The 25,972-nt window shown below is 37.9% G+C and overlaps 1 protein-coding gene across 3 annotated transcripts in view; it reads right to left on the bottom strand.

Annotated features, from left to right (window-relative positions):
* Positions 1-25,972, bottom strand: part of Immp2l (inner mitochondrial membrane peptidase subunit 2) — a 903,239-nt gene that overhangs the window by 118,784 nt on the left and 758,483 nt on the right. The window contains exon 1 of one of the 3 annotated variants that reach the window (XR_015449278.1): positions 1,598-9,963. The exons of the other annotated variants lie outside the window; for them this stretch is intronic. The gene's annotated coding sequence lies outside the window, so the exon portion shown is untranslated. Of the gene's footprint in view, positions 1-1,597; positions 9,964-25,972 lie in introns of those variants that run through there. 3 annotated transcript variants of the gene reach the window in all.

The raw sequence follows: 25,972 nt of genomic DNA, 5'->3' as shown, positions 1-25,972 counted from the left end.
AGTTTGAGGGGAGACCCACGTGGTTTGGGCAGAGTTGATCCCATCCCCTCTTTTAGGGTGCCCCCGCAAAAGAGCATTCTAACTCTTTGGCTTCAGTAACTGGCTCAGGGATAAAGAAATGACCTAATATATTTTGTAAGAGTCACATAGCACTCTCCTGCTACTTCCACCTTCCCTTCTCATTCTTCACAGATAATCACTGGTACGCTATTTGGTGTATACCCTTTCAGACTGATTTCTCCATTGTCTAATTCTATTGACAAAATAAACATATACACACATATACAAACATATATATGAAGTGATATATATGTTTTACATACAAAAGATTTCTAATCAAAATGGCATAATTTAAGAAACTAATTCTTTGGCTCACACTTAAGATTTCTTACATCTTTTCTCTTCACAATAACAGATCTAGCATAATTTTATTGATCACCCCGTAGTATTCTCTCCTATAGAGAAAAGAATCTACAGTACAACCAGTAGGATGTTCTGGATAGCAGGATGTGCCACAGGAGGAGAAAATCACTGACTGCGAACAACAAACTGTTTCTGGATCACCCTCCACATCATTACTGGGCACTTCAGGAGCATCATAAGAGGTAGATGAAGGAGTCTCGGCTGAGAGGGAAGAACATTCTGAGGATCAAGTTTGTATGTATGAGAAATGGAAAGATAAATGCAAGACAATTCAGAAAAGAGAAAGGATGTAATCTAAACCAAGTCTCTGCTATCTTCTAAGATCTAGTATCCGAAGCCTTTACTTATCACGAAGTCCAAGTCATGTGTTCATGCTAATAAATCTAGGCACAGGCAAGCCTTGGAACTGAGTTATAAATCCTGCAGTAGACTGGAAATTTAGATATAAAGTCTCAATTGACTCACAGAAAATGAAGGCTGTGGGTGAATGAAATCAACATCTAAAGAAATCTTAAGAATGTGAAGGCCCTGGATCATTGTTGTGCTTGAGTTCCTATATGAAATACATAAGCTGACCTTATAAAGCTGAAAACTGCATGTGTTCATTTAATTGTCCAGTGCACATAAATTTCCATATATTAACCATAGCAACTAGAATTTCTAAAGTTCTAATTTCTTGGATGAAGAATCATACTCAGTACCCTAAAAAAAACACACACACACACACACACACACACACACACACACAATGGTATACATAGTAATTACTGAAAATTGATATCCTTTACTCTTTACTTCTTCCTTCACATTGGTTAAAACTTAGTAAATCATGTAACTGCTTGCTTTTGTTTATTGTATTTTAAGATTTTTAGGGACAGAGACCATGGCTAGCATACTCTACAGTGTTTGCTAGCATTTATGGCATGTACCTGTTCTAGAAAATAAATTTTTGTTGAAACTATGAAAAATCATGGGTGTGAGAGAGGGAAAAAGATTCAGAGAGAGAAAGAGGTAAGAAGTGAATGGAGTGGTACAGGAGAAAAGGCCTAGTGAAGAAGGCTTATTACAAAAATGATGTGCCCTAGCCAGGTGCCATCATGCACATCTGCCTCCCAGCTACTCAAGAGGCTAAGGCAGGAGGATCACAGGTTCAAGTCCAGCCTGAGCAACTTACAGAAATCTTGTCTCAATAAAGGTGGCTGTGGGGGGCTCAGAATGTAGCTCAGTGTAATGCCCTGGGTTTTGTCCTCTGTAATAGAGACAAACAGAAACAAAAGAAAGAAAAAAGATGTACATTAACCCGAATATCCCATAACAATATCCCATAACAATATCCCATGAAGATGAGATCTTATTTTTTTCAAAGTTGCTCAGAATAGGACACAGTTTGAAAGAAATGAGATTATAATAGCTTCATTGTTTTTCTTTCCTTACCCAAAATTGTATATATAGATTATACTTCCTTACACCATTCTCCCTTATTCTTAAAAAATGCACATTGAACAGTGTCAAGTCTATTTTTATCAAAATATACAAACAGCCCTAACTAGCATTTTCCAGTGCCATTGCATTTTTCTTACCCCAACTAGTTTGCCTAATAGATATCCAGAGAAGACCACAAGCAGCATGCACCTGGATAGGACTTAAAAGAAATCACATTGCAGTAAAGCGTTTTCCCTTCTATTTCAGCACTACCCTCTGTTTTCAAGATTAAGTACATTGTGAAAAGGTTGTCATAAAATCAAAGGATATCAAGTGGCAAGGGGTACAGGAAGAGTTTTTCTAACTTTCTAAATCATCTTATTTTTGTACCTTATTCAATAACTAATTCCTATTTTAACTGAAACTCCCTCTCTCATTGAATTTGAGAAAAAATGAAGCCAAACTGTTTGTACTTTGTAATTGGGTCCTTTCAGCAGAAAAAAAACAAAAAAACTATTCTGTGATATTACTCCAGATCTGTATTGAACATGGAAACTCATCTGTAGATTTGAGATTACACAAAAACATCAAGTTAAATATTTTTTAATCAAAGCAGAGCTAACAAGGAATGTGAAAGGGAACCATTAGTATGGTTAATTATAAATCTGATATAACAAAGCCAAAGATTTTAATTCTGGACAGAAAGATCAGCAATTCTGAGTAAATACTCCAGAATGTCTTCATTTCCTATAGATCCTGCCCTAGGCTAATGTAATATTTATCAAGTCTCTATCTACTAAAATAATTCATATCACTAATTTCTAAAGTTCATTTTTGTCCAAGGTCAAAATAAACAGATCATTTTAAAATTACACCAGAAGGAAGGAAATTTTACTGTGCTGTTTCCTCAGATAAAATAATTTCATCTAAATTAATTTCCTGACCAGAAAAATATTTTCTACACTTAATTCAGAACATGAACTATTTTCTACGCTATAACCATACAATAACTAAAGATATCAATCTCTAATGAAATAAATAGCACTTTCAATTTGTTTGGCAGGACTGGGCTGTTTTTGCTTATGAATCTAACCAGAAAATTGCTACATTTCAGTTGGATTTTATTCTTTTCAAAGAAGTTCTAGAAAAATAGTCAAGTTTTTAGGCACCTTCCCATTGCTGGGACAAAATATCAGGCACTTGCAATTTACAGGAGGAGAGGTTTCTTTTGGTTAATGGTTTCAGAACATTTGTTCACAGTTGGTGGGCTCTGAGGCAGAAACAGCATGGCAGAAAGGCCTGGCAGAGAAAAGCTCTTCAACTCATGGCAGCCAAGGAGGCAGAGAAAGAAGGAAGAGTTAGAGCAAGAGATATACCGTGTCTTCCAAAGGCACCTCCTCCAACCAGGCAGGTTGGTTTGCCTCCTAACAGCACATTCAGCTACTCATTAATGGATTAATCCACTTTGAGTACAGTGGTCTCATGATCCAATCACTTTGCAGAAAGCCCCACCTCTGAACACATGAGACTTCTAGGGGACATTTTAGATCTGAACCATAACATTCCTACCCTGTTTCACAAAAAGGCTCATGTCTATCTTCTTATGCAAAATGCAGTTAATCTGTCTCTAAAAGTCAGCAAATCTTAGTTCCAGCATTGCTGAAAAGTCCAAATTTAAAGTCTACTCTAGACTCAAGGTGAACTCTAAGCTGTGAGTACCTATGAAAACAGAAAGAAAGTATTCTAAAAGAAAGGTATAGGGGAATAAATAAGACTCAAACCAAAGCTCAACTGAAGCCCAGCAGGACAAACATTAAATCCTGCAGGTCCATGTCTAGCACCCAGGACAAGCTATGGTGAGAGGTGAGCTCATAGGTGTTGGCCGCCACATCTCTCTGGCCTTGACAGTTGCAACCCATCCAGCCTCTCACATGGGCTAGCTTTGCTCACCAGTTGAAGATTTCCTCAGCAGATGTTTTACATTCCTGGCATCTACAACTTCCAGGGGCTCCACTGAACCTTTGGGTTAAATCTCTCAGCTTCATGCACTGCCCTCTAATAGCTCTTGGCTGGGACTGCCACACATTTTTGCCTGGACTCCCAGGCCTTCTTCTGAAATCTGATGGAAGCCTCCACAACTGCATAACTTTTGCATCCTGCATGCCTGGAAAACCAGCCCCATGTGAATGACATCAAAGTCTGCCGCTGGCTTAAGCAGTAGCTCGGCCCCCATGGACCATGGCTTCAGCACCTACTGAGTGTTTGGAAGGCTGAACTTGGAGCCCTATGTGGCCCTAAGTGAGCAAGGTGTCCCAAGACTCTCTTTTTTAAAGTCTTTCAATGGAGTTTACCCTTTTACACCTTTAAGACTGTGATATATGGGATCTGACCATTTCTTGAGAGGCTCTTAAGCCATGTTTCATATTGTCCTCATCAAAGTAGACTGTTTAAAATGGCATTAATATTTTCAGATACCATACTTACCTTAGCCCCTACTTTATAGGGACTTCGTTTTTGGCTAAGCTGCAAAACTATAAGTTTTTTGCCTTGTATTTTGCTGCTGATTCTCACTATAAATCTAGCTAAAAGCAGCCAGCAGTGCTCATGGTACAGACTGCATGTAAGGCTACCTTGAAATTTCCTCTGCTAGGTTAACTTGTCTTCTATTTTTACATTTGGCCTCACACAAAGTCCTAGGACATGGACAAAATGCAGACAAATTCTTTGCCAAAATGAAAGTTTCATGGCCTCTAACCCCGTTTGCAACGGAGTCCTTATTTGTAAAAGAAACCCTATAAGTCTGCCCTTTATTGTCCGCATTCATATCAGCATTCTGGTCTTCTGAGCCCTGACCTGTTTCACCTATCAAGTGGTGCTTACAACATTCTAGAGCTTCTCTAGCCTGCTTATCCAAACTTTTCCAAACTCCTCCCACAAACCAGTTCTAAATGCTTCTGAACTACATGGTCAGGTACAGTCACAGCAACAACTTCATTCTTGGTACCAGATTTCTGTATTAGTCACTTTCTGCCCCTGAAAGAAAATGTCCAACTTTCACAACTTGAAGTGATATTTATTTTGGCTCACAGTTTCAGAGGGCTTAGTCCATGCATCGTAGGCTGGCTCCAAGGCAGAAATGGTGGACGGGGATGGTGAAGAAAAGCTGTTCAACCCTTGGCATCCAGGAAGGAAAGAGAGAAGGGAGAAATGGGAACAAGAACATGCTCTAACTCACCTCTTCCAGCTAAGCCCTACCTCTTAACAGTATATTCAGCTATCAAATCATCAATGGACTAATCTGCTGATTAGTATCATGACTCATGATCCAATCACCTTACAAAAGCCCCACTGCTGAGCACTTGAGATATTTGAGGTACATTTTAGATCTACATTGGACCCTTGACTTATGAATACAGTTTGTTCATAAAGGTTGGTTGTAACTCAAGTTGGTCAATTGAAGACTCAGACTCCTCCCTTACTGGAGACCTCCGCAGTAGGTTTCAGTCTCCTGCTCAGTGTACAACACAGGGTTGAAGACTCAAAGACAGAGTTAAAGAAAAAAGTGGGGAGCCAGAACAGTCAGTGCTGAGCAACCAGAAAAGGCCCTAATTAGTCTAAGTCACTGATTTTTTTTTTGTATTAAATTCTTTTATTGGTACATTGTAGGTATACAACACAAGTACATTTCTCATTGGGAACTGTACCTTTATATAATGCATCTTGGTTCTTATTTTTTTCCCCGTTCCTAGCCCTCCCTTCATGCCCTCCACCCTTCCCTATTTACAAAGACTTTATTTCCATTTTTTCCATTTCTCATCATTTTTTCCTTTCCCTTCTTTCCTTTCCCCTGCCCCTCCCACTACCCCTACCTCTTTGGACCTTTTCTTACTATTTTACATTATCGATTATTCATTCTAATCATTGGTACATTTTAGGTATACAATATAATGACATTCATCATTGGAAATTTGCACCTTTACATATTCTCTCTTGGTTCTTATTTTTCACTCTTGCCCAGCCCTCCCTTCAATCCCTCTAGTCCTCCCTATTTACAAAGATTTTTTTCCTATTTTTCCATTTTTTCATATTAATCTCATTCCCTTCTATCCTTTCTCCTAGCCCTCCCACTTCTTTCCCCTTTGCCCCTTTTCTTCCTATTTCACATTACCTATTATACATTTAGGCCTTATTTACACTTTCAGTTTCTCACACCAGAGAAACTATTCGGTATTTACACATGTGTGTCCTATTTACTTCACTTAAGAGTACTGCCTCAATGTGCATCCACTTAGCTATAAATGTCTCTAATTTCTCATTTTTTACGGCTGAGTAGTACTCCATTTTATAAAAAAACCACATTGTCTTTATCCAGTCTCCAGTTGATGGGCATTTGGGCTGTTTCCAAGTTTTAGCTATTACAAACTGAGCTGCTATGAACATGGGTGCACATATATCACTGTGGTATGATTCTTTTAATTCTTTGGGGAAGATCCCCAGCAGTGGAATAGCAGGGTCAAATGGGACTTCCAGTCCTAGTACTTTGAGGTATCTCCATACTGATTTCCACAGTGGTTGCACCAGTCTACACTCCCACCAGCAGTGGAGCAGGGTTCCTCTTTCCCCACAGCCCCACCAGCATTTGTTATTGGTTGATTTCATGATAGCAGCCATTCTTTCTGGAGTGAAGTGGAATCTCAGCGTTGTTTTCATTTGCATCTCTCGGATGACCAGTGATGTGGAACATTTTTTCATGTATTTATTTGCTATTTCTACTTCTTTGTGTGAGAAATGTCTGTTCATTTCAGATGCCCATTTTCTGATTGGCTCTTTAAATTTGGGAGGTCTGATCTTTTTAAGTTCTTTATACATTCGAGATAGTAGACCTTTGTCTGAGGAAGAGCAGGTGAAGATTTTTTCCCACATTGTGGGTTGTCTCTTCACACTGCTGGTGGTTTCTCTTGCTGTGCAGAAGCTTTTTAATAAGAAGAGATCCCATTTGTTGATTGTTTGTGCTAGTTCATGGGCAACTGAGGTTTTGTTCATAAAATCGTTTCCTACACCAATGTCTTCAAGGGTTCTACCTAACCTCTGTTCCAACTGGTTCAGAGTTTCTATTTTAATATTTAGATCTTTAATCCATTTTGATTTTAGTTTAGTGCATGGTGAGAGATATAGGTCTAGTTTTAATCTTTGGCAAGTTGAAACCCAATTTTTCCAGCACCATTTATTAAAGAGGCTATCTTTCCTCCAGTGAGGGTGTTTGGCTCCTTTATCGAAGATGAGGTGGCTGAGTGTGTCTGGCATTGTTTCTGCATCTTCTAATCTTTTCCATTGGTCCTCAAGTCTGTTTCTTTGCCAGTACCATGCTGTTTTTATCACAGTAGCTTTGTAGTATAGTTGCAGGTTGGGGATTGTGATACTCCCTGCCGTGTCTCTGTTACCTAGAATTGCTTTTGCTATTCTGGGTTTCTTCTTGCTCCAAATAAATTTGTGGATTGTTTTCTCGAGGTCTATGAAGTATGCTGCTGGGATCTCAATTGGAATTGCATTAAATCTATATAGCAGTTTTGGAAGTATGGCCATTTTCACTATATTAATCCTTCCTACCCAGGAGCAGGGGATGTCTGTCCATTTTCTGATATCATCTTCAATCTCTCTTTTCAGAGTGTCATAGTTTTCAGAGAAGAGGTCTTGGATTTCTTTCGTTAGGATGATTCCTAGGTATTTCAGTTTTTTGGATGCTATTGTGAAAGGAATTATTTGCCCTATTTCTCTCTCAGTGAGTCTGTCATTGGTGTAGAGGAAAGCTATTGCTTTTTGTGTGTTGACCTTGTAACCAGCTACTTGACTGAATTTGGTTATTAAGTCTAGAAGACTTTTGGTGGAGTTCTTGGAGTCTTCTATATAGAGTATCATGTCATCTTCAAATAATGACAATTTGACTTCTTCATTACCTATCTTTATTCCTTTTATTTCTTTCTCTTGTCTAATTGCCATGGCTAATGTTTCCAGAACTGTATTGAACAAGAGTGGTGATAGTGGACATCTTTGTCTTGTTCCTGATTTGAGCGTGAATGGTTTCAGTTTTTGACCATTTGGTATGATATTGGCTGTTGGTTTTTCATAGATGGCTTCTATCGGTTTGAGGTAGAGACCATCTATTCCAATTTTTTGTAGGGTTTTTATCATAAATGCATGTTGGATTTTGTCAAATGCTTTTTCTGTGTCTATGGAGATAATCATATGGTTTTTGTCCTTGGCTCTATTGATATAGTGTATTACATTGATTGATTTGTGTATATTGAACCATCCCTGCATCCCTGGGATGAATCCCACTTGATCAGGGTGTATGGTCTTCTTGATGATCTTCTGCATTCTATTTGCCATTATCTTATTAAGGATTTTTGCATCTATGTTCATTAGTGAGATTGGCCTATAGTTCTCTTTTTCAGTTGGGTCTTTCTCTGCTTTGGGGTTCAAGGTGATGCTTGCTTCCAGGAATGAATTTGGGAGTATTGCTTCCCTTTCAATTTCATTGAAGAGTTTAAACAGTAGTGGCAGCAGTTCCTCTCTAAATGTCTTGTAGAATTCAGCAGTGAAGCCATCAGGGCCCGGGCTTTTCTTAGTTGATAAGTTTTTAATTACATTTTCAATTTCATTGGTTGATATTGGGTTGTTCAGAATTTTTTGGTCTTCTTCATTCAACTTTGGTAATTCATATGTATCTAGGAATCTGTCCATTTCTTCTGTGTTGTCCATCTTATTGGTGTATAGGTTCTGGAAGTAGGTATTGATGATTCTCTGGATTTCTGCTGGGTCTGTTGTCATTTCACCCTTTTCATTCCTTATTGCATGGATTTGGGCCTTTTCTTTCCTTTTTCTGACAAGGTTGGCTAACGGTTTGTCAATTTTGTTGATTCTTTTGAAGAACCAACTCTTGGCTTCATTGATTTTTTTTGTCTCATTCTCTTAGTCTCCATTGCATTGATTTCTCCTCTGATCTTTATAATTCCCTCCCTTGTATGAGCTTTGGGCTTGTCCTGCTCTTCTTTTTCTAGAAGCTTGAGGTTCAGCATCAGGTTGTTTAATTGGGCTCATTCTGTTTTCCTAATATGCCTATTCACTGCTATAAATTTCCCTCATAAGACTGCTTTCATTGTGTCCCATAGATTCTAATATGTTGTACTGTCATTGTCACTTAATTGAAGGAACTGTCTGATTTCTTCAATTTCCTCTGTGACCCATTGGTTATTCAGAAGTGTGTTGTTCAATTTCCACGTGTGTATGAAATTTTTTGAGTTTCTTTTGCTATGGATCTCCAATTTCATCACACTATGGTCTGATAATATACAGGGGATAACTTCAATTCCTTTGCACTTAAACATGTTCTATGTGTGAGTATGTGGTCTATTTTGGAGAATGACCCATGTGCAGCTGAGAAGAATGTGTATTCTGATTTTGTGGGGTGGAAGACTCTGTAAACATCTGTTAAGTTCATTTGTTCAAGAGTTTGATTGAGTTCTAGTATTTCATTACTTATTTTTTGTCTAGTTGATCTATTTATTTTTGACAGTGGGGTGTTGAAGTCCCCCACTACAATTGTATTAGTGCATATATGACTTTTCATGTCCGTTAGTATTTGTTTTATATAGTTGGGTGCACTAGTGTTTGGTGCATAGATATTTATGATTGTCATCTCTTCCTCTTGGATTCTTCCCTTTACAAGGATGTAGTGTCCTTCTTCATCTCTCTTAATCAGTGTTGGTTTGAAATCTACTTGATCTGCCAAGAGGATAGCTACTCCTGCTTTTTTTCAGGTTCCTGTTGCATGGAGTATTGTTTTCCACCCTTTAACTTTCAGTCTATGAGTTTCCTTTTGAATGAAGTGTATTTCTTGTATGCAGCATATTGTTGGATTTTGCTTCTTGACCCATTCTGCCAGTCTTTTTCTTTTGACTGGTGAATTGAGACCATTAACATTGATGGTTATAACTGAAATGTACTGACTTGTCATTGCCATGACTTTTTCTTTTTGTTGGGTTCTCCCCCTTTACATTTAATTTCTTTTCATGCCAGATGGGTTCATTCTGCTTTGCTTCCTGGGGTTGTGATCCTCAATGTCTTTTCCTAGGATATTGTGTAAAATTCTTTGGAGTGCTGGTTTGGTATTCACGAAGTTCCTAAGGTGCTCTTTGTCATGAAAGTATCTTATTTCTCCATCCATTTTGAAAGATAGTTTTGCAGGGTACATCAATCTGGGTTGAAGGCTGTTTTCTTTTAGGTCTTGGAATATGTCACTCCAAGATCTTCTTGCCTTGATGGTTTGTGTTGAGAAGTCTGGTATGATTCTGTTGGGCTTTCCTTTGTATGTGATTTGTTTCTTTTCTCTCACTGCTTGGAGAACTTTGTTCTTCTGTTGTGTTTCTGGAATCTTAACAATTATATGCCTATGTGTAGATTTTTTGATCAAGGCCATTTGGAGTCCTATATGCCTCACTTATCTGTATGTCAAGCTCTTTTCCCCTGCTTGGGAAGTTTTCTGCCATTATTTCTGTGAAGAGATTTTTTATGTCATCTGCACTCTCTCCTGTTTCTTCATTGAACCCAATCAGTCTTATGTTATTCTTTTTTGCATCATCTAGCAGCTGCTGGATTGATTTCTCATGTTCCCTTATAATTTTGAAGCAATTTTTCTTTTCCTGCTCACTAATTGCAATCTTATCTTCTATATCTGAAATTCTGTCCTCACATTGGCTCATTCTGCTGTGTAGACTTTCAATGGAGTTTTTCATGTCCTGGAAATCTATATGCATCTGTTTTATGGATTCCATTTGTTTCTTATGTTGGGATTCCATCATGTTCCTCAGCTCTCCTCTCTAGATTTATTAATCATGTCTTGCACTGGGGCACAATTTCTCCTGTTATCTGAGAAATTATTTCTGATTTCATTTTTTCCAGATCCCCTTTTGTTGCCAGTTCAGTGGATCCAGGTGGTTGAGTATCAGAGTGTTCCATCTCATTTCCCTTTGTGGTTGCTGTAGGTGATCTGGAAGTCTGGTTTTGAGACTTATTTACTTGTTTTCTCATTTTGACTGGGGTGGGGGACTGTTAGCGCCTGCAGGGATTACCTCCTCTGAGCTGGGTGAGGTGGGACAGGGGCCAGGAGCAGCGGTAGGGATGGTGACCCAAAAGCCTTTTCCTGTGGGCTGGGAGCAGCCGGAGGGATGGTGGCCGGGAAACCCCTTCCTCTGGGCCAGGAGCAGTGGGATGGTGGCTCAGAACCCCATCCCTCTGGGCCAGGAGCAGTGGGAGGGATGGTGGCCCAGAAGCCCCTTCCTCTGGGCCAAGAGCAGAGGGACAGAAGGTGGCCCAACAGCCCTTTCCTCTGGGCTGGGAGCAGCGGGAGGGATGGTGACTGGGAAGCCCCTTCCTCTGTACCAGGAGCACTGGGACGATGGCTCAGAAGCCCCTACCTCTGGGCCGGGAACCGTGGGACTCAGTACCTTGGTCTGGTGGTCTGGTGCCCTCTGCATCTTTGTAGTGTGGAATCAGGTGGCTGCCTGTCTGCAGCGGGGTGATTTGATGTCTTCTGTGTGACTCAGGACCTCGGTAGGGCGTGCACAGATCTGTCTGCAGCGGGCTGATTTGGCATGTGTTCCGCGTGACTGGGGACCTCGGTAGGGCATGGGCAGACCTGCCTGTCTGCAGCGGGCTGATTGGGCGTGTGTTCCGCGCAACTGGGGACCTTGGTAGGGTCGCCACTGATTTTTATTGGTAATCAAATTGGGGTAAAGGGGAACTATATGTAAGGTCTCGCAGTTGGGCAGTTGTAAGGATACTAATTCAGGCAAGGCTTGTAAAGGAAAAGAAAAAGCATTCTTGAATTCAGGACAGAATAGACAAACTATAGGGTTGTAATTGGAACCCTATCCTTCTAGTTAAGAAGGTTTTAGTTGTGGGAATGGAATTTGGGTCCAAGTTACTCTGACCTCATCTACTATGTTATCTCGTATTCAGCCCCACAGCTTCATGGTCCATTTCTCTGGTCTCAATTGTGGCCATTAGTGGGAAGGCCATGCTAACCTGTGTGCTACCACAGTGGTTATGAGGTGGTTCTATGAGTCATGTAAGCTTCCGTCAGACTCACTTCTTAAAATGAGCCATTGGAGGGGTTAACTCTTTATAGCCTGCACTGCTTACAGCCTGCTTTGGGCATAATCAATAGGGCACACATACACAGCATTCAAAGTCTCTCTCCTGTGTACAGGCAGGAGTCCTTAGAGAGACATTGACCTAGAATTTCTCAATTAACCCCACACAGGAAAGGATGTTGTAATGTTCCTTCCAGAACTCTTTAAGGGTTAAATCTGTAATGGAAGCACAAGTGGCTGGCATTTGGGTCATAACTCAAGACCTTGGTCATAAGTTAGAACTAAAATTTCAGTTGAAACCCAAGTTGTTCATATGTCAGGCTAGTAGTCCACCGTAAACCATAACATGAAGTAATAATCCAAATTTCATTTCCATTTTCCTGTTATAGTGAATTTTTTCTATGTCAAATGGTGTTTAATGTTTTATATGTAATTGTCATTTTATGTAGGTGGAAAGATCATTACTTGGCTCACTTAAATTTTATATTTTGATCAGAGTTTTGTATATTTTGACACATATATATTATGACTAAACACAAATTGAATAGCAGTGTTCTCAACTATCTTAGGTTTCTAAGACTAAAATACATGTGCTCTTAAGAATATATCTTTATACTATATAAAGTAAAAATTTTAATCTAGTAAATACCATCATGAGCGTATATTAATTTTAATATACTAAGAAGGATAATATACTAAAAAAATTCACAAATCAATAAACTATTTTGATTTTTAAAAACACATCTTACATTTACTGGGACAGTCTCATTTCTTTCGACAGAAACAATTTGTGAAGTTTAGGGTTACATATAATTAAAATTTACTTTTATCTTTTCTTTAAACTATTTTTTGGTAGCAGTAGGGATTGAACCCAGGGCCTTTGACTAAGCTATAGCCCCATTCTTTATTATTTTTTGAGACAGGGTCTTACTAAATCAATAAATTGCTCAGGCTGGGCTCAACCCTGCAATCCTCCCACTTCAGCCTCCAGAGTTCCTGGATTATAGGCATGTGCCATCACACCAGCCTATAAAAATCATTTCTAATAATTGATTGCTCAGAAAAAATCTTAAACTCATTATAGATCAGTATTGAAAATATAAATTTAAAACACAATGCAATCACAATATATAACTTGTCAGCAAGCATTATGATGTTTAACCTATCTCCTTGTCATAATAGGTAGCATTTATTTTACAGAATGGAACACGTGTTCTTCTTCTTTAGAAACAATGTAATTCAGACAATATCAAGCTTCAAGAAACCACACATAATAATTGCTCAGCAGTGAGATGCTAATAGAGTGCTCTAGGGGTACAAATAACAAATTCATGTGGAATGAAGAAGTCAGCAAAGAGTTCATGAAGAACTGGGATTTAGGCAGGTCCTCGATTAAAATTATGGTAGAGATTGGTGAGAGGAGAAGTGAATCAGTTTAATGTTCATTTGAGGAAACTCAGAGGGTTAGGAGGAAATGAGGTGGAGATCGGACAGAGAAAAGCTCTGGAGTCTCAAGTCGTCACCAGGTGGTGTGGGGATTACCCTGCATGCAAATGTGACACACAAATATTTGGCTGAAATGCAGAAATGTCCCAATTTAGAAACTGGTGAAGAGGACTCAGGAGTTCTGGTAAAAGTGGGATAGAGGCAAGGAAAGTCGCTCCATAGATTTGTTAATGGAGAGTTGTTTTCAAGCTCTGTGAAAACTCAAGCCACCATGATTACAAAGTGACAAAGACAGTGACTGAGGCTGGTAGAGTCGTGCATGCCTTATTATCTCAGCACTCTGGGAAGCTGAGGAATGAGGACTGCATGTTCAAGCCCAGTATGGCAATTTAGTGACTTAGGGAGGTCCTGTCTCAAAATGAAAAAACAATAAATAAGAAAAGTTATAGGGATGAATCTCAATGCAAAAGCCCTGGCTTTCACCCGCAATACCACAAACAAAACAAAGAAATACAGTGAACACAGCAATCACACAGTATTTATGATTTGTTTTTGCAAATTAAATTCTAACAGTTTTACTAAACAAAAGGCTCCCCTGCAAAAAATCATCTGAATTTCAGTGCTAAGAAACCTCAGAATGGGAACAATAAATAATCATGCAGATTAAAAGGAAGGACAGGGTGAAATTCTTAAATAATCATTATAAACTAAATCTTTCAAGTTGTTATGGTTTAGATCCGGGGTGTCCCCCAAAGGCCTCCTGTGTTTGGACAGAGATTGAATCATGGAGATGCTATATTACATTGAATGTGCCAAATGTGCTCATGGGAGATGGAGCCTGGTTGAAGGCAGGAGTCTTGGAATCACTGGGAGCATGACCTTGAAGGGTGTATGTCCCTCCCTTCCTCCCCCCTTTGCATGGGGCTTCCTGGCTACCATGATGTGAGCAGCTTTTCTCAGCCAGACCCTTTCTGCTTGCAGCTAGCCCAGGCACTGTAACAAGCCAAAGCAAAATTCTCCTTTAAGTTGAAGATGTTGGGTATTGTGACAAAGAAAATGACAAAGACATAAGTGAAACTGTAACTATGCATTGTCATGGTGTACTTAAATTAAGACACTATAAATGAGTGTTTTACAGACCAATGCCACATTTCCTCTTTATTTCTCTATATTAACTTCTACTTGTTTAACTTGTTCATTTTGTTTCATTTAAATTACTATCTCTATCATGTTTTTCATATTTAGGGTGTGATAATTCAGTGACTATTCACTTCTGGAAGCATTCTCAAATGTTTCATTTGGCATCACTTAATACAGGCAGATGATAAAATCTGTGCTCATTTTTATCACCTCAACCTAGCTCCTCCAACCAACTACAAAAATCCAATAAGAATCCAAATCTACTCATCTTCAGGGCACAATACAAAATTCATCTATTTATTCAAGTCTTTGATTAACGGTGTCTATATTTATGAAATGCTCTGGGCTTTTCAGGTAAGAGTATTTTATATAAAACTCAAGTATTATTAAATATTCTACGATGTTATCACAGTGTTTTGTGTGCAAATGTGCTAATGTTCAATAGCTTTTGCCTCAGGTCCAATATCCACTATAAACTTACAAAATAAGAAAATCTTCTCTTAAGACTTGGGTTTAATTTATCAACTCAGAAAATGATTTTAGAATGGAAGGTATATAAAGAAATTGTTTTATAGCATCTTATTGTTTTGTTTCCTATTTAATATAGGGCAATCTGCAAACTATTACTAAGTAACTACTAAATATCATCTAAACATATATATAAATTATGAATTTTATCTGATTTATATATACACATACACCTATAATAGTTCATACTAAGCTTGAACCAATGTTCATAAAGAGGGAGCTTCTGACTTAGGAAAATCATCAATAAAAGAGGACATTTGCAATTCTATTGTCTTTAAGACCTGCTGTCATCTGATAAAATTCTATTTTACTTACCCTATTCACAAAGGCATTTAAAATCATTTTTATTAGTGTATGATGGCGATACATACTACATACTTCCATCCTGGGGAATCGGTACACTGCATTACAGAGGTACAGACCCTGCCTCAGCTGAGGGCAGGTGCAAGTACCCTGAGCTGAGAAGTGTGTGGACCTTGGTGCTGTCCCTCACTGGCTGTGCATCCTTGAACACACATTTTTAACCTTCCTGGGCTCCCTTTCCTCATCTATAAAACCAATATGATTATCTCCAACATCCCTCTTGCACTAAAATCCTGTCACTTGATGATAATAAATTATTATGATACTGCTACTGCTTCTGATGATGACAGTAAAAATACCTAGTATACACCGAGACCTTAATTATGCAGCAGCCGCTGTCCTATATGCTTTAATACACCGCACTCATTTTCACAACAATCTAGGAGGTAGATACTCTATTTCCATTTTATAGAAAAGGTTAAATAACTTTCCCAAAGTCAAAGTGATAGTACTTTGCTGTTATTTGCATCCTGTCACTTAGACTTAGAACCCATGCTCCTAAATATTATGTCATCTTAGAATAAGTGATCATACTTTACAAAGTAAAAGAAAGCAGAGTCCAAATCAGTGGATTTACTCATAGGTCCATGTTTGCTGGCATTAATCTAATTTAAATCTTTAATTACTAAATCTGTAATTTTCTACTTATATGTGAAGTATGTTAAAAGGATTTCACAAATATAAAAAAGTGACTAAGTAATTAAAACAACTCTATGAAGGATATTGCATAGTTATTTTTCGTCTGCATGTCATAAGAAAATTTAGAGCTAAGACCCAGACAATTATGAGACTTCCTGATTACAAAGTTACTATGCTTTAAATGCCTTATGCAACAAGGAAAGGCAAAACTCACAAGTCACAAAGCCACACGCCCAGGAAGGACACTTGGCATTCCTGACTTCTACTCTTACACGAACATTTATCAACTCTCAAATCTTTTCTTCAATTCAGGCTTCTTTCTTGGCTGAGCTCCTTACAAATAGGATTTAAAATACCCACATGAAATGTATCATTTTCTCCTGAAACATACTTTTTTCTCTTAAATTATCTTTTCTGATTGATGGACTAATAATCACTTACCTGACCCAGAAATTTAGAAGTCTCGTGCTTTCTTTTTCCTCAGTTCCCATCTGTTCACTCAATTCTATAAATTCTACCTTCAAACTGCAGCTCAGATCTATTTATCTTCATTCATATTATTGCTGCCTAAAGTCTTAAATCACTTGAAGTATACAAAAGGTCCTCTGTGATTGATGACGATTAACTTACCATCTTTACAGCCCTGCAACACTACACATGGTTCCTCATACTTTAGCACAAGTTCCTCCATTCCTCTGTGCCTGAGAATTTCTCTTCATTATGGTCATCTCCTTATCTTGAATGCTTACCAGGCTTCATTCTCAAATTAATCACCTTTCTTTTTATACCTTTCATAGTACAGTTTAATGGTAATAAACATCTTTCATTTGGTGACATTAATTCCAGGATCCGTGCTTTGAATATTTTCTCTACTCCTTACAAAGCTATGCATTGAAAATGCAGTGGGCCCTCAAGTTACGGCCAGCCTGACATACGAACAACATGGGTTAATTAGGTTAATGGAAGATTCACCTGCCTCTTGTTATCTATAGTGTGTACCCATCCAGGTAAACGTCCAGATCTCAGCTGTACTGACTTACAACCAACTTGAGTTTTAACCAGCCCTCGGGAACTGATCAAGTTCATAAGTCAAGGGTCCACTGTATTATTCCCATTTTAAAGATGAAGTCCCAAAGCACAGAAAAGTCAGGTGGCTATATAATTTAGATGAGATGAAACCCACATTTAACATTTTTTACCTCAAAACTCTTTCCCTTTCACATGTTACTTGCTAAATTGCTTTCTACATTACACTGATCATCATGCTCACAAAGCAGGGGTCTCTGGAGCTGGACCTCAGGGTCTGGCACACGCACTTGACAAACACCTCAAGAGAAAGTGAATAGGCCATGTGCTGTTTACCCATTCCATAAAATCCTATTTTATTAACTAGTATTTAAATAGAAATGCCAGTTTTATGAACATGACTGATGGGGAAAGAAGATTTGAACAATGTTTATGAGTTTTTAATGTAATTTTTATTGAGTTTTGGTATCCAAACTCATTAATAAAAGAAATGAAAATACTACTGGCATGCTTTATCTTCTAACATCATTCAGATTGAAGTGGCTTTTTTCTTTCAATAAGATATTTGGGCTAAATTATTAATTTCTTTTCTCCTAGAAAGGCCCATCCATTTTACACACAATAACCTAAGCCCTGTTTTATAAAAATATATTTGCATATACAGCTGACATGAGTTTGTCTGTGAATGTCTGGACAATCACATTTCTTCTTCAAAAAGCAGTATTTGTTTTCATTATATGGTTCTAAGAATTATAAAATCTGGAATGTTTTTTATTTTATGAAGGCAAATTTTATCACTTATCTCATAGTCTAAGTTTATTTTAAAGATAAACTTCTTCTAAGAATGGGTACATCCTACTAAATAACTTCCAGCTTATGAAACTGGCATTTGTGAAAGTAATATACTAAATTTTTGTCATACCTTCATATTTAAAAAAATATAGTGGACCCTCAAGTTATGGCCAGCCTGAGATATGAACAACTTGGGTTAATTGGGTTAATGGAAGATTCATCTGCCTCTTGTTATCTATAGCATGTACCTAGGTAAACATCCAGATCTCAGCTCTACTGACTTACAACTAACGAGTTACGAGCCCTCAGGAACCAATTGAGTTTGTAAATCAAGAGTCCCCTGTATATCCTGTGCAAAATAACCATTTGCCTACTTTTCTCAGTAGTCCCTCCATGCTTTAAGAACAAAATTAGGGGCGGGGCATGTTGGCAAACATCTGTAATCAATCCCAGCACTCAGGAAGTTTAGGTGGGAGGCTCACTGCAAGACCAGGCTGTGCTACACAGTAAGTTCAAGGCAAACCTGAACTATGAAGTGAGATGACTCTGTCTCACAAAACCAAAAACTAATGGATGGAAAAGAAATTCCAAAGATTTTTAAAGATGCTCAGAAATAACCATCAGGTGTAGAACATTCAGTCTCAGAATGTTATAACTATTCATTCCAAGAGTGTAAGAATTCAACTTAGTGATCACTTAAATGTACCCTATGACAGATGTCCAATCCATGCTGTTTCTATCAAGTTATCATTCAGTCACTGTTAAGAGAACACACTACTGGTGTCACCACTCTGATACACAAAGCTGCCACACACTTGTTTGACCAGTACTTAAACTGCACATATGACACTCTCATGCATAATGCAGCTCTTACAACCACTCCCTACGACCCAGGGATTTAACATTAGCCCAACTAGTTTTCATTAAAACTAAAATAATTTTTAATAATGCAAAATGGATAATAGTAAAATACAGAAAGGTGTAAAATAAATCTGAGTGTCTCCTTTTATTCCTTTTCAGGCCTTTGTCACTTTCCTCAATGTAGCTCTGGCTCCCAGTCTCTAGACATTTTGCTCTGTAAACTGATCATTGTTTACACAAATGGGGTCAGATTAAAACTCTTTGCAGACTTAATATTTGACATATCTTCGAAATTTTTGCATAGTTCCGCACATGTAACTTTTTTAATGTCTGCAAAATACAAACCAATTTCTTGGTTTTGGATGTACTTATTTAACCTTTTTGTGTTTTGTTTAATCCTTAGTTTCTTTTGTTTTAATGATTATAATCTACAGTATATTATATTGCTGAAATCAATGGCATGTAAATTGAACTTGTGATAGATGTTGACAAAGAGTTTGTACCTATTAATATTCCCATCAGAATATTCTCAAATGTTTTGACCTCAGGACTCCTTTATATTCTCAAAGAACTAAGTTATCTCTCTGTATGTATCATATTAGAAATTAAACCAAAAAATTTTTAAATGTTTGCTAATACATTTTTAAGAAAATGATGAACCCATTACATATCAATATAAATAACCATTTTCCAAAACAAAAATTACTGAAGATAGCTTTGTTCACAAATTTAAATTTTTTATGATTTCCACTTTTGGAAAATCTTTTGTGTCTGCTTAATACAAGACAGAAAGATTATCCTATCTATTGGAATATATTGCTTTCTTTGAAGTATCTGAGGAAATCTGACCTCACACAGTTGGAGAAGGAAAAGGCATTTTAACTGGCATTTCACACATCTGTACATTTTCTTCTTTGAAATCTCACCGAAAACTAAAAGCAATAGTTTTGTTTAAAAATGGTGCAGATGTAGAGCTTAATGCAATAACTGCTCCATTAACATCTTTTAGTCTTGCTGCATATGTATATTATACTTTTAATGAATCTTTACCTACATGAGATTCTGCAACACCATTCATTGGTCATTTGGACAATGCCAATTTATTAAGTTACACAGGTCTTCCAAAGTTGTGTTATTTCACTACAGGAGATTTTAAAGTCACATTTATCTTGGCATCAGTGCCATCAGAAAAGTCTTTTAAGTGTTGATAAACACTTAAGCAAATAGTAGAGGATATAAATTTTCCAAAATTCAAAACATTATACCGCAAAGAAGCTTAATTCTATCACTGGCACCAAATACTGTTAGTTGTTTTTCTTGAAGTAAAAGGCTCAGCACATTAATTTCTGATAAAATATTTGTCCAATACTCAATGTCTGAAAACTTAGTTTGTCAGCCATTCTTTCCCATGAAAGTGGTGTATCATGAAGGATGTAGCCAGAAGGTTCAGCTGGCTACTCAACATCCCAAGTGCCTTCACTCATGCCAGTCACTGTGCCCCAAAGCACAACAGAACTGATTTATGCCCCTTCTCATTTGATCATCCCAAACATCCAAAGAGGACATTGCACTCCTTTATAATAATTTGACATAATAATTTGACTCCTTCGTCAAGAGCATTTCTAAATGAAACAGACATATTTTTTTAATGCCAGTGTATGATAAGGAAAGAGCAACAGAGTTCAACTTTGTGTTATTGCCTGGGTTTCTGACAACACACCTGCAGTCTGCCCAACATTGCCTTTGCACCATCAAAGCCAATAGAAACCACAGTGAAAGTGACAAATAATGGTTTAGCATTCTTATAAAAGTAGTTTTGAGGGCCGGGAATTTAGCTCAGTGGTTCCGCCGCCTACCTTGCAAGCACAAGGACCCGAGTTCGATCCCCAGTACCAAAAGAAAAACTAATAATAAAAAGAAAAGTAGTTTTGACCCCATAAACCCCTTGAAAGTATTTTGAGGATTCCCAGATCTACAGATCAACCCCAGAAAGCTGTTAGCCTATATCATCCCCATTTCAAAGCTGAGGAAAGTAGATTCAGAGATTAACTTTCCAAAGGCAGTTATTAAACATCCCAAGAAAAATGCTAAACTCAGGCATTCTAACTCCAACTTCTTGCCTTTGAGATCATACACATCACTTAGGAGACCTTCCAATTCTTTGCTAGTACCGTCCCAGAGTTCCTTGCACTGAGATTTCACAGTGGTCCTTGCTTTGCCCTTTGGAGTTATAACATACATTTATTCATCAAGCATTTAGATGGCTTCTACTACGAGCCAGGGACTGAGTCCCCTGATGGGGAAGGAGGCATTGTCCTCACTTTCAAGGATTTCATGATCGACTGTGGAGGTAAACAAGTACCTATAATGCCATGTGATGAATAGTATACTAGTACTTCGTTCAAAGTATTTCAGAAGCACAGAAGAGTGATTAATTGTACCCAAAGAAGGGAGGAGCAGGGGCCAGTGGTTTAACAGCTCAAGTGCATTTCGGTTGACTTGAAGGATAAATACACCTAAATCCTTTATTCACAATAGTCTTTCACATACTTGAATATAGCCACCATGTGTCCTATACTGTTTAAACTTCTGCTACTTTGAATTAAATATTCCCAAGGCCCTTAAGAATATATGATGAAGATATATGTAGGAATTAAATTCTACATTATGGAAAGCATCTTCTGAAAATATGTATTGATCTTTCTTCTGCAAGGTATACATACACATTTGTTAACACTAGCTAGTAATTAATCATGAGAGACCTGGATAATTTTGCTTAATATCCAAAGAGCTTATTCTAAACCACAACTGGAAACAAATGTGAAAACTAAAGAGGCTATTGACAACGATCTCCATCCAGATTTTTTAGATGTTGTTGTTCTACACTGGAGATCAGCAAATCCTTTCTGTGAAGGAATAGATAGTAAATAGTTAAGGCTTTGTTGGCCAGATGATCTCTGATAACTGCTCAGCTTTTCCCTTATAGTATAAGAACGGCCATAAACAGTATGTACATGAACAAGTATGGTGATATTCCAAGAAAACTTTATTCAAAGGACCAGTCAGTAGGCCAGATAAGGCTCACAGGCGATAGTTTGCTGATTCCAACTTTAGGTCATCTTTATTCTTGCGTCCTATATCCTTTCACTGTACTCTGGAAAGAACATTAGATTGAGAAGTAGAATAAATGGTTTTTATTTCTACTCTTGCCAAAAACTAGCTGCGTAGTCTTGAGCAAACTGCTTCACTGCTCCAGCACACTTTTTCTTATGTTTAATCAAGAATCTTTTGATTATATGATCAATAATGATTCTTCCCATATTAGTTACTTTCCTGCAGCACAAAACACCAAACACCCTCAACCTAAAGAGGAGAGATTTATCTTGGCTCACTGTTTCAGAGAGTTCAGTCCATGAATGATTGGTGGACTTCAAGGCAGAAATGGCATGGTGAAAGGGCCTGACAGAGTAAAGCTGCTCATTCCATGGCAGCCAGGAAGTAGAGAGAGGGAAGGGGCTAAAAACAGGAAGACACCCTTTCAGTTCACGCTTACGGGGAATCGCCTCTTCAGACCAGCACTCTCAGCTATGAACTCATAATGGGAGCACAGTTTAGATCTAAAACATTAATTCCAAAGAATCACTGCTTAGTAACTCCTCCCACCTCAATATTCTTAATTCATTCCATCACAGAGTGATGTGAGAAATGACAAAAGAATGGTAATAACCTTACATGACAGGAAGAAAACTGTGCATCTCAAATGAGGTTGGAATAGGCTTGGTCCATTCTTCACAGGTCATAGAACAAGTAATGTTCAATTCTGAATAGAAACTAAGAAGACTATTCAGAAGAAAGAAACCAGGTACCTTAAAACTTTTGGACATTTTAGCAAATGAACTATGCTTCAAAGAACTGGGCAAAGAGTGGAAAGCAGAAATGTGGTAGGCATAATGTTACTTTTCAAATCCTAGGGATCTTCAAACAAGTAGTAGATCTTAAAGAAAATATTTTAGGCCTAAATGATATTTTTAAGTTGGGGGAATTCAATGGAATACAACTTCTATGCCTTCTGAATGTTCAAAGTATCTTGAGTATGCAGTTATTGCTACTAATGATGCTAGAAGCAACTCCATTACTAATACCTTATATTTGTATAGCCATTTCAGGTTTATATCCTTTTGTATCATATTCTTTAAATTTCCTGAGACTATGACATTGGCAAAGATGAATATTATGGCTGCCTTTGTACAAATTAGTAAGTAAAATTTCTGGAGTTTTCCTAGAAGATTCTTAATTCAGTAACATAAAATGAGGAGGGGGCTAAAGATTAATTCCTAAATTAATTTAGAACACAAAACTGAACTCAAAAAACAGAAAACACCAAGTATTTTCTAGATCCTTATCTTTCTTTCATAATTCTAGGAGGAAGGAGAGCTTAGGGGAATGGTATTTTAGCTTCACAACACTTTAAATTTGGAAATAGTTGCTTAGCATTTTTCTTTAGCAGTTAGTATTCAATTTACCTCATTTTTTTGGTTAGGTACTTCAGACAAATGTAAACGGTTCTTTAATATAGGTCGAAAAATGTCTGGAGGTGGGGTATGATGTTCTACAATAAAACAACTCCACAAATGTAAATGAGAAGGATTCTAAAAGCAAAAGATACTGTATTCTTTTCAATTTCATTAGTCTAAGAATCTTATTTTTATTTAAAAAAAGAAAAAACTCCAAGAATCTGTGAATAAGCCAAATCACTAAATAGCACAAATAGATTAATATTTTAATGTTATACTTGCCTTTTATCCAGACACAACTTTGAACATAATAGATTTGGTTTCAGAACTGAAATCCTAAAGATTTTGAGGGTTTTAAAAAAAAAATATGTACAATTAACTTCATCTTTGAAGGCTGCTAAAGGTTGTAGAGGGCAGAAGAAATGCATTTGGTATTAAAATGAGTCAATCTGTGGGAGGCCGCCACAGTTTCCAACACACGATACTACAAAGAGATGTGAGAGAGGAGCAATATTGAAGCTATGTTGTCTGAAGAGAATGGATGTTACAGATGGGGAAATTTCTCTCAATCCTCAATTCTTTTTTGGACACTGAGGACATCAATAGGAACCAAAGCTGGAGAAGCCACCTCTATGATATTCCATTGCCATCTAAGTTTTCGTAGAAGAAACCACATTATCACTAACATCCTAGGTCACCTTGTATGAGAAAAGCAGGGGCAGGGTAATTTGTGATGACTTTGGAAAGGAAAAGGGTACGTCCTACTGTAGTCCTTTGTGGAGAGCTGAGCATCTTTATGGGCTGACAGCATCCACCTGAGCCTCACGCCCTTTTAGCCACAGCAAGCATCTCTTACTTCCCCATGAACTAATTCCTTTTAGAAGCTCAGTTTTCCCACTGGGTGAGGCTGCAAGAGGTAGCATTTGGAACACCAGTGTTGGCTTTCAGATGGGGCTTTGTTTGTGGAAAGGCAGACTGTAAGATGAAAAGGACCTGGAATCAAAATGCACACGAAGATCCCTGTGATTTCTTAAAAGCCTAGTAGGCATACTTCTACATGCTCAACTCTTTAACTTATATGAATATAATGTATTCAGTAGTATACAGTTTATAATAAAAAAGCCATCTTGTACCAAAATGGTCAGTGAAATACTTTAATATTAGAAACAACCTCAAAACTAGAACATAGTTCTAAGAAGGATAGATGGTAATTTGTCCCTACTGCTTGTAACGTCAGCACCCTTCTCTCGCTTCATTCTCCCTTGCTTCACGTACCTTGCTTCCTGCTCAGCTACAATCAAATGCAAACAGCCACATTCATTTAGAGTCTCCACACCATTCTGACCTTGCTGTCTAGACTATTTTCTATAACCAATTACCACAAACTTAAAGCAACTTAGATCAAACATAGGTTAAAACGACCCGGTCTATTACCTCACCATTCCGGAGGTTAGGATTTGCTGCTCTGAGTTTCCCAAGGCCAAATTCTTGTTAGCTGGCTGTGCTCCTGGATAGAATTCACTACCAAGCTCTTTCAGGCCATTGGCAGAATTGAGGTCTATGCAGCTGTAGGGGTAAGGTGCTGTTTGCCTGCAGAGGCATCCACTGTCTTTGGCCTCTGGCCCCAAGGGCAGCAGCAGGGGCCGAAGCTTCTGTAAGCTCTTTCCCTCTAGTATTTTTGTTAGGTCAGGGTTTCTTCTTTTTCAGCATGCTTATTTTTACATTTTCTATTGCAAGCCTACATGGTTTTATTCAAATATATATAAAACTCTATTAACAGACCTCTTTGAGAAGTTTTCATTTCTTGTGTTTCAAATCTCTACCTCCCTTTCTGTCTCTTCTTTCCTGAGTCTCCTTTTTCAAAGACTTCTAACATTTCTGCCTTCTGGTTTGCTTTTAAGGCCTCATGTGATTATCTTTGATCCACCTGGAAAAACACAGGTTTCTCACCTCATGTTAATCTCGGGTTATTATTAACCTGCAAAATCCTTAAACAGCAGTATCTAGCTGCAAGTTTGATCGAAAAAAACAGAGGGTGGGAATCTTTAGAACATAAACATCATTAATATTTCTCCCACCATATTGTAATAAAGGCTTGGTCTCTCAAACATACTTCCTTATAGACCCTAAAATATCTTACATATATAGCTCAAACAGACAGACAGCCAAGTTGGTAAACAAGATCTTCTTTTTCTTTCTTTTTTTTTTTTGGTACCGGGGATTGAACCCAGGACCTTGTGCTTGTGAGGCAGGTGGACGAACCACTAGCTAAATCCCCAGCACAGTAAACAAGATTTTGTTTGCAAAATCATGAGCCAAATGAAAACCCACCAAAGAGGACTGTTATGAGAGATTACAAATACTTGAATAAAGCCACACAGGGTTGCAATAGCTAGTACAAATATAAGCATTCATAAAAAAAAAAGAATGCGCTGGCCTGACAAAATACTAGAAGCAGAAGCTCCATTTGCTCTCCAGACAGTTGGGGTCACTGATTTATTTAGAGGTGCCCAGGTGTTACTTCTTGCCAGGCGAAGTCTAAAGTGCTTAGTGCTTTGAAACAAACAGAGCTCCGAGACTTGTTAAAGGCCTAGGTGAAAGTTCCTAATTGAATCTAAAGATCCCAGCTGGGTTTTGAGAACCTGGCTTCCAAACAGATTTGACTTC

This window comes from Heterocephalus glaber, unplaced genomic scaffold (genome assembly GCF_053883595.1).
Source record: "Heterocephalus glaber isolate CG9 unplaced genomic scaffold, H.glaber_assembly_v1.0 deba00000676, whole genome shotgun sequence".
Classification (NCBI taxonomy): domain Eukaryota; kingdom Metazoa; phylum Chordata; class Mammalia; order Rodentia; family Bathyergidae; genus Heterocephalus; species Heterocephalus glaber.
Note: the sequence above shows the minus strand (reverse complement) of the source record. Positions and strands in the feature narration are given on the sequence as shown.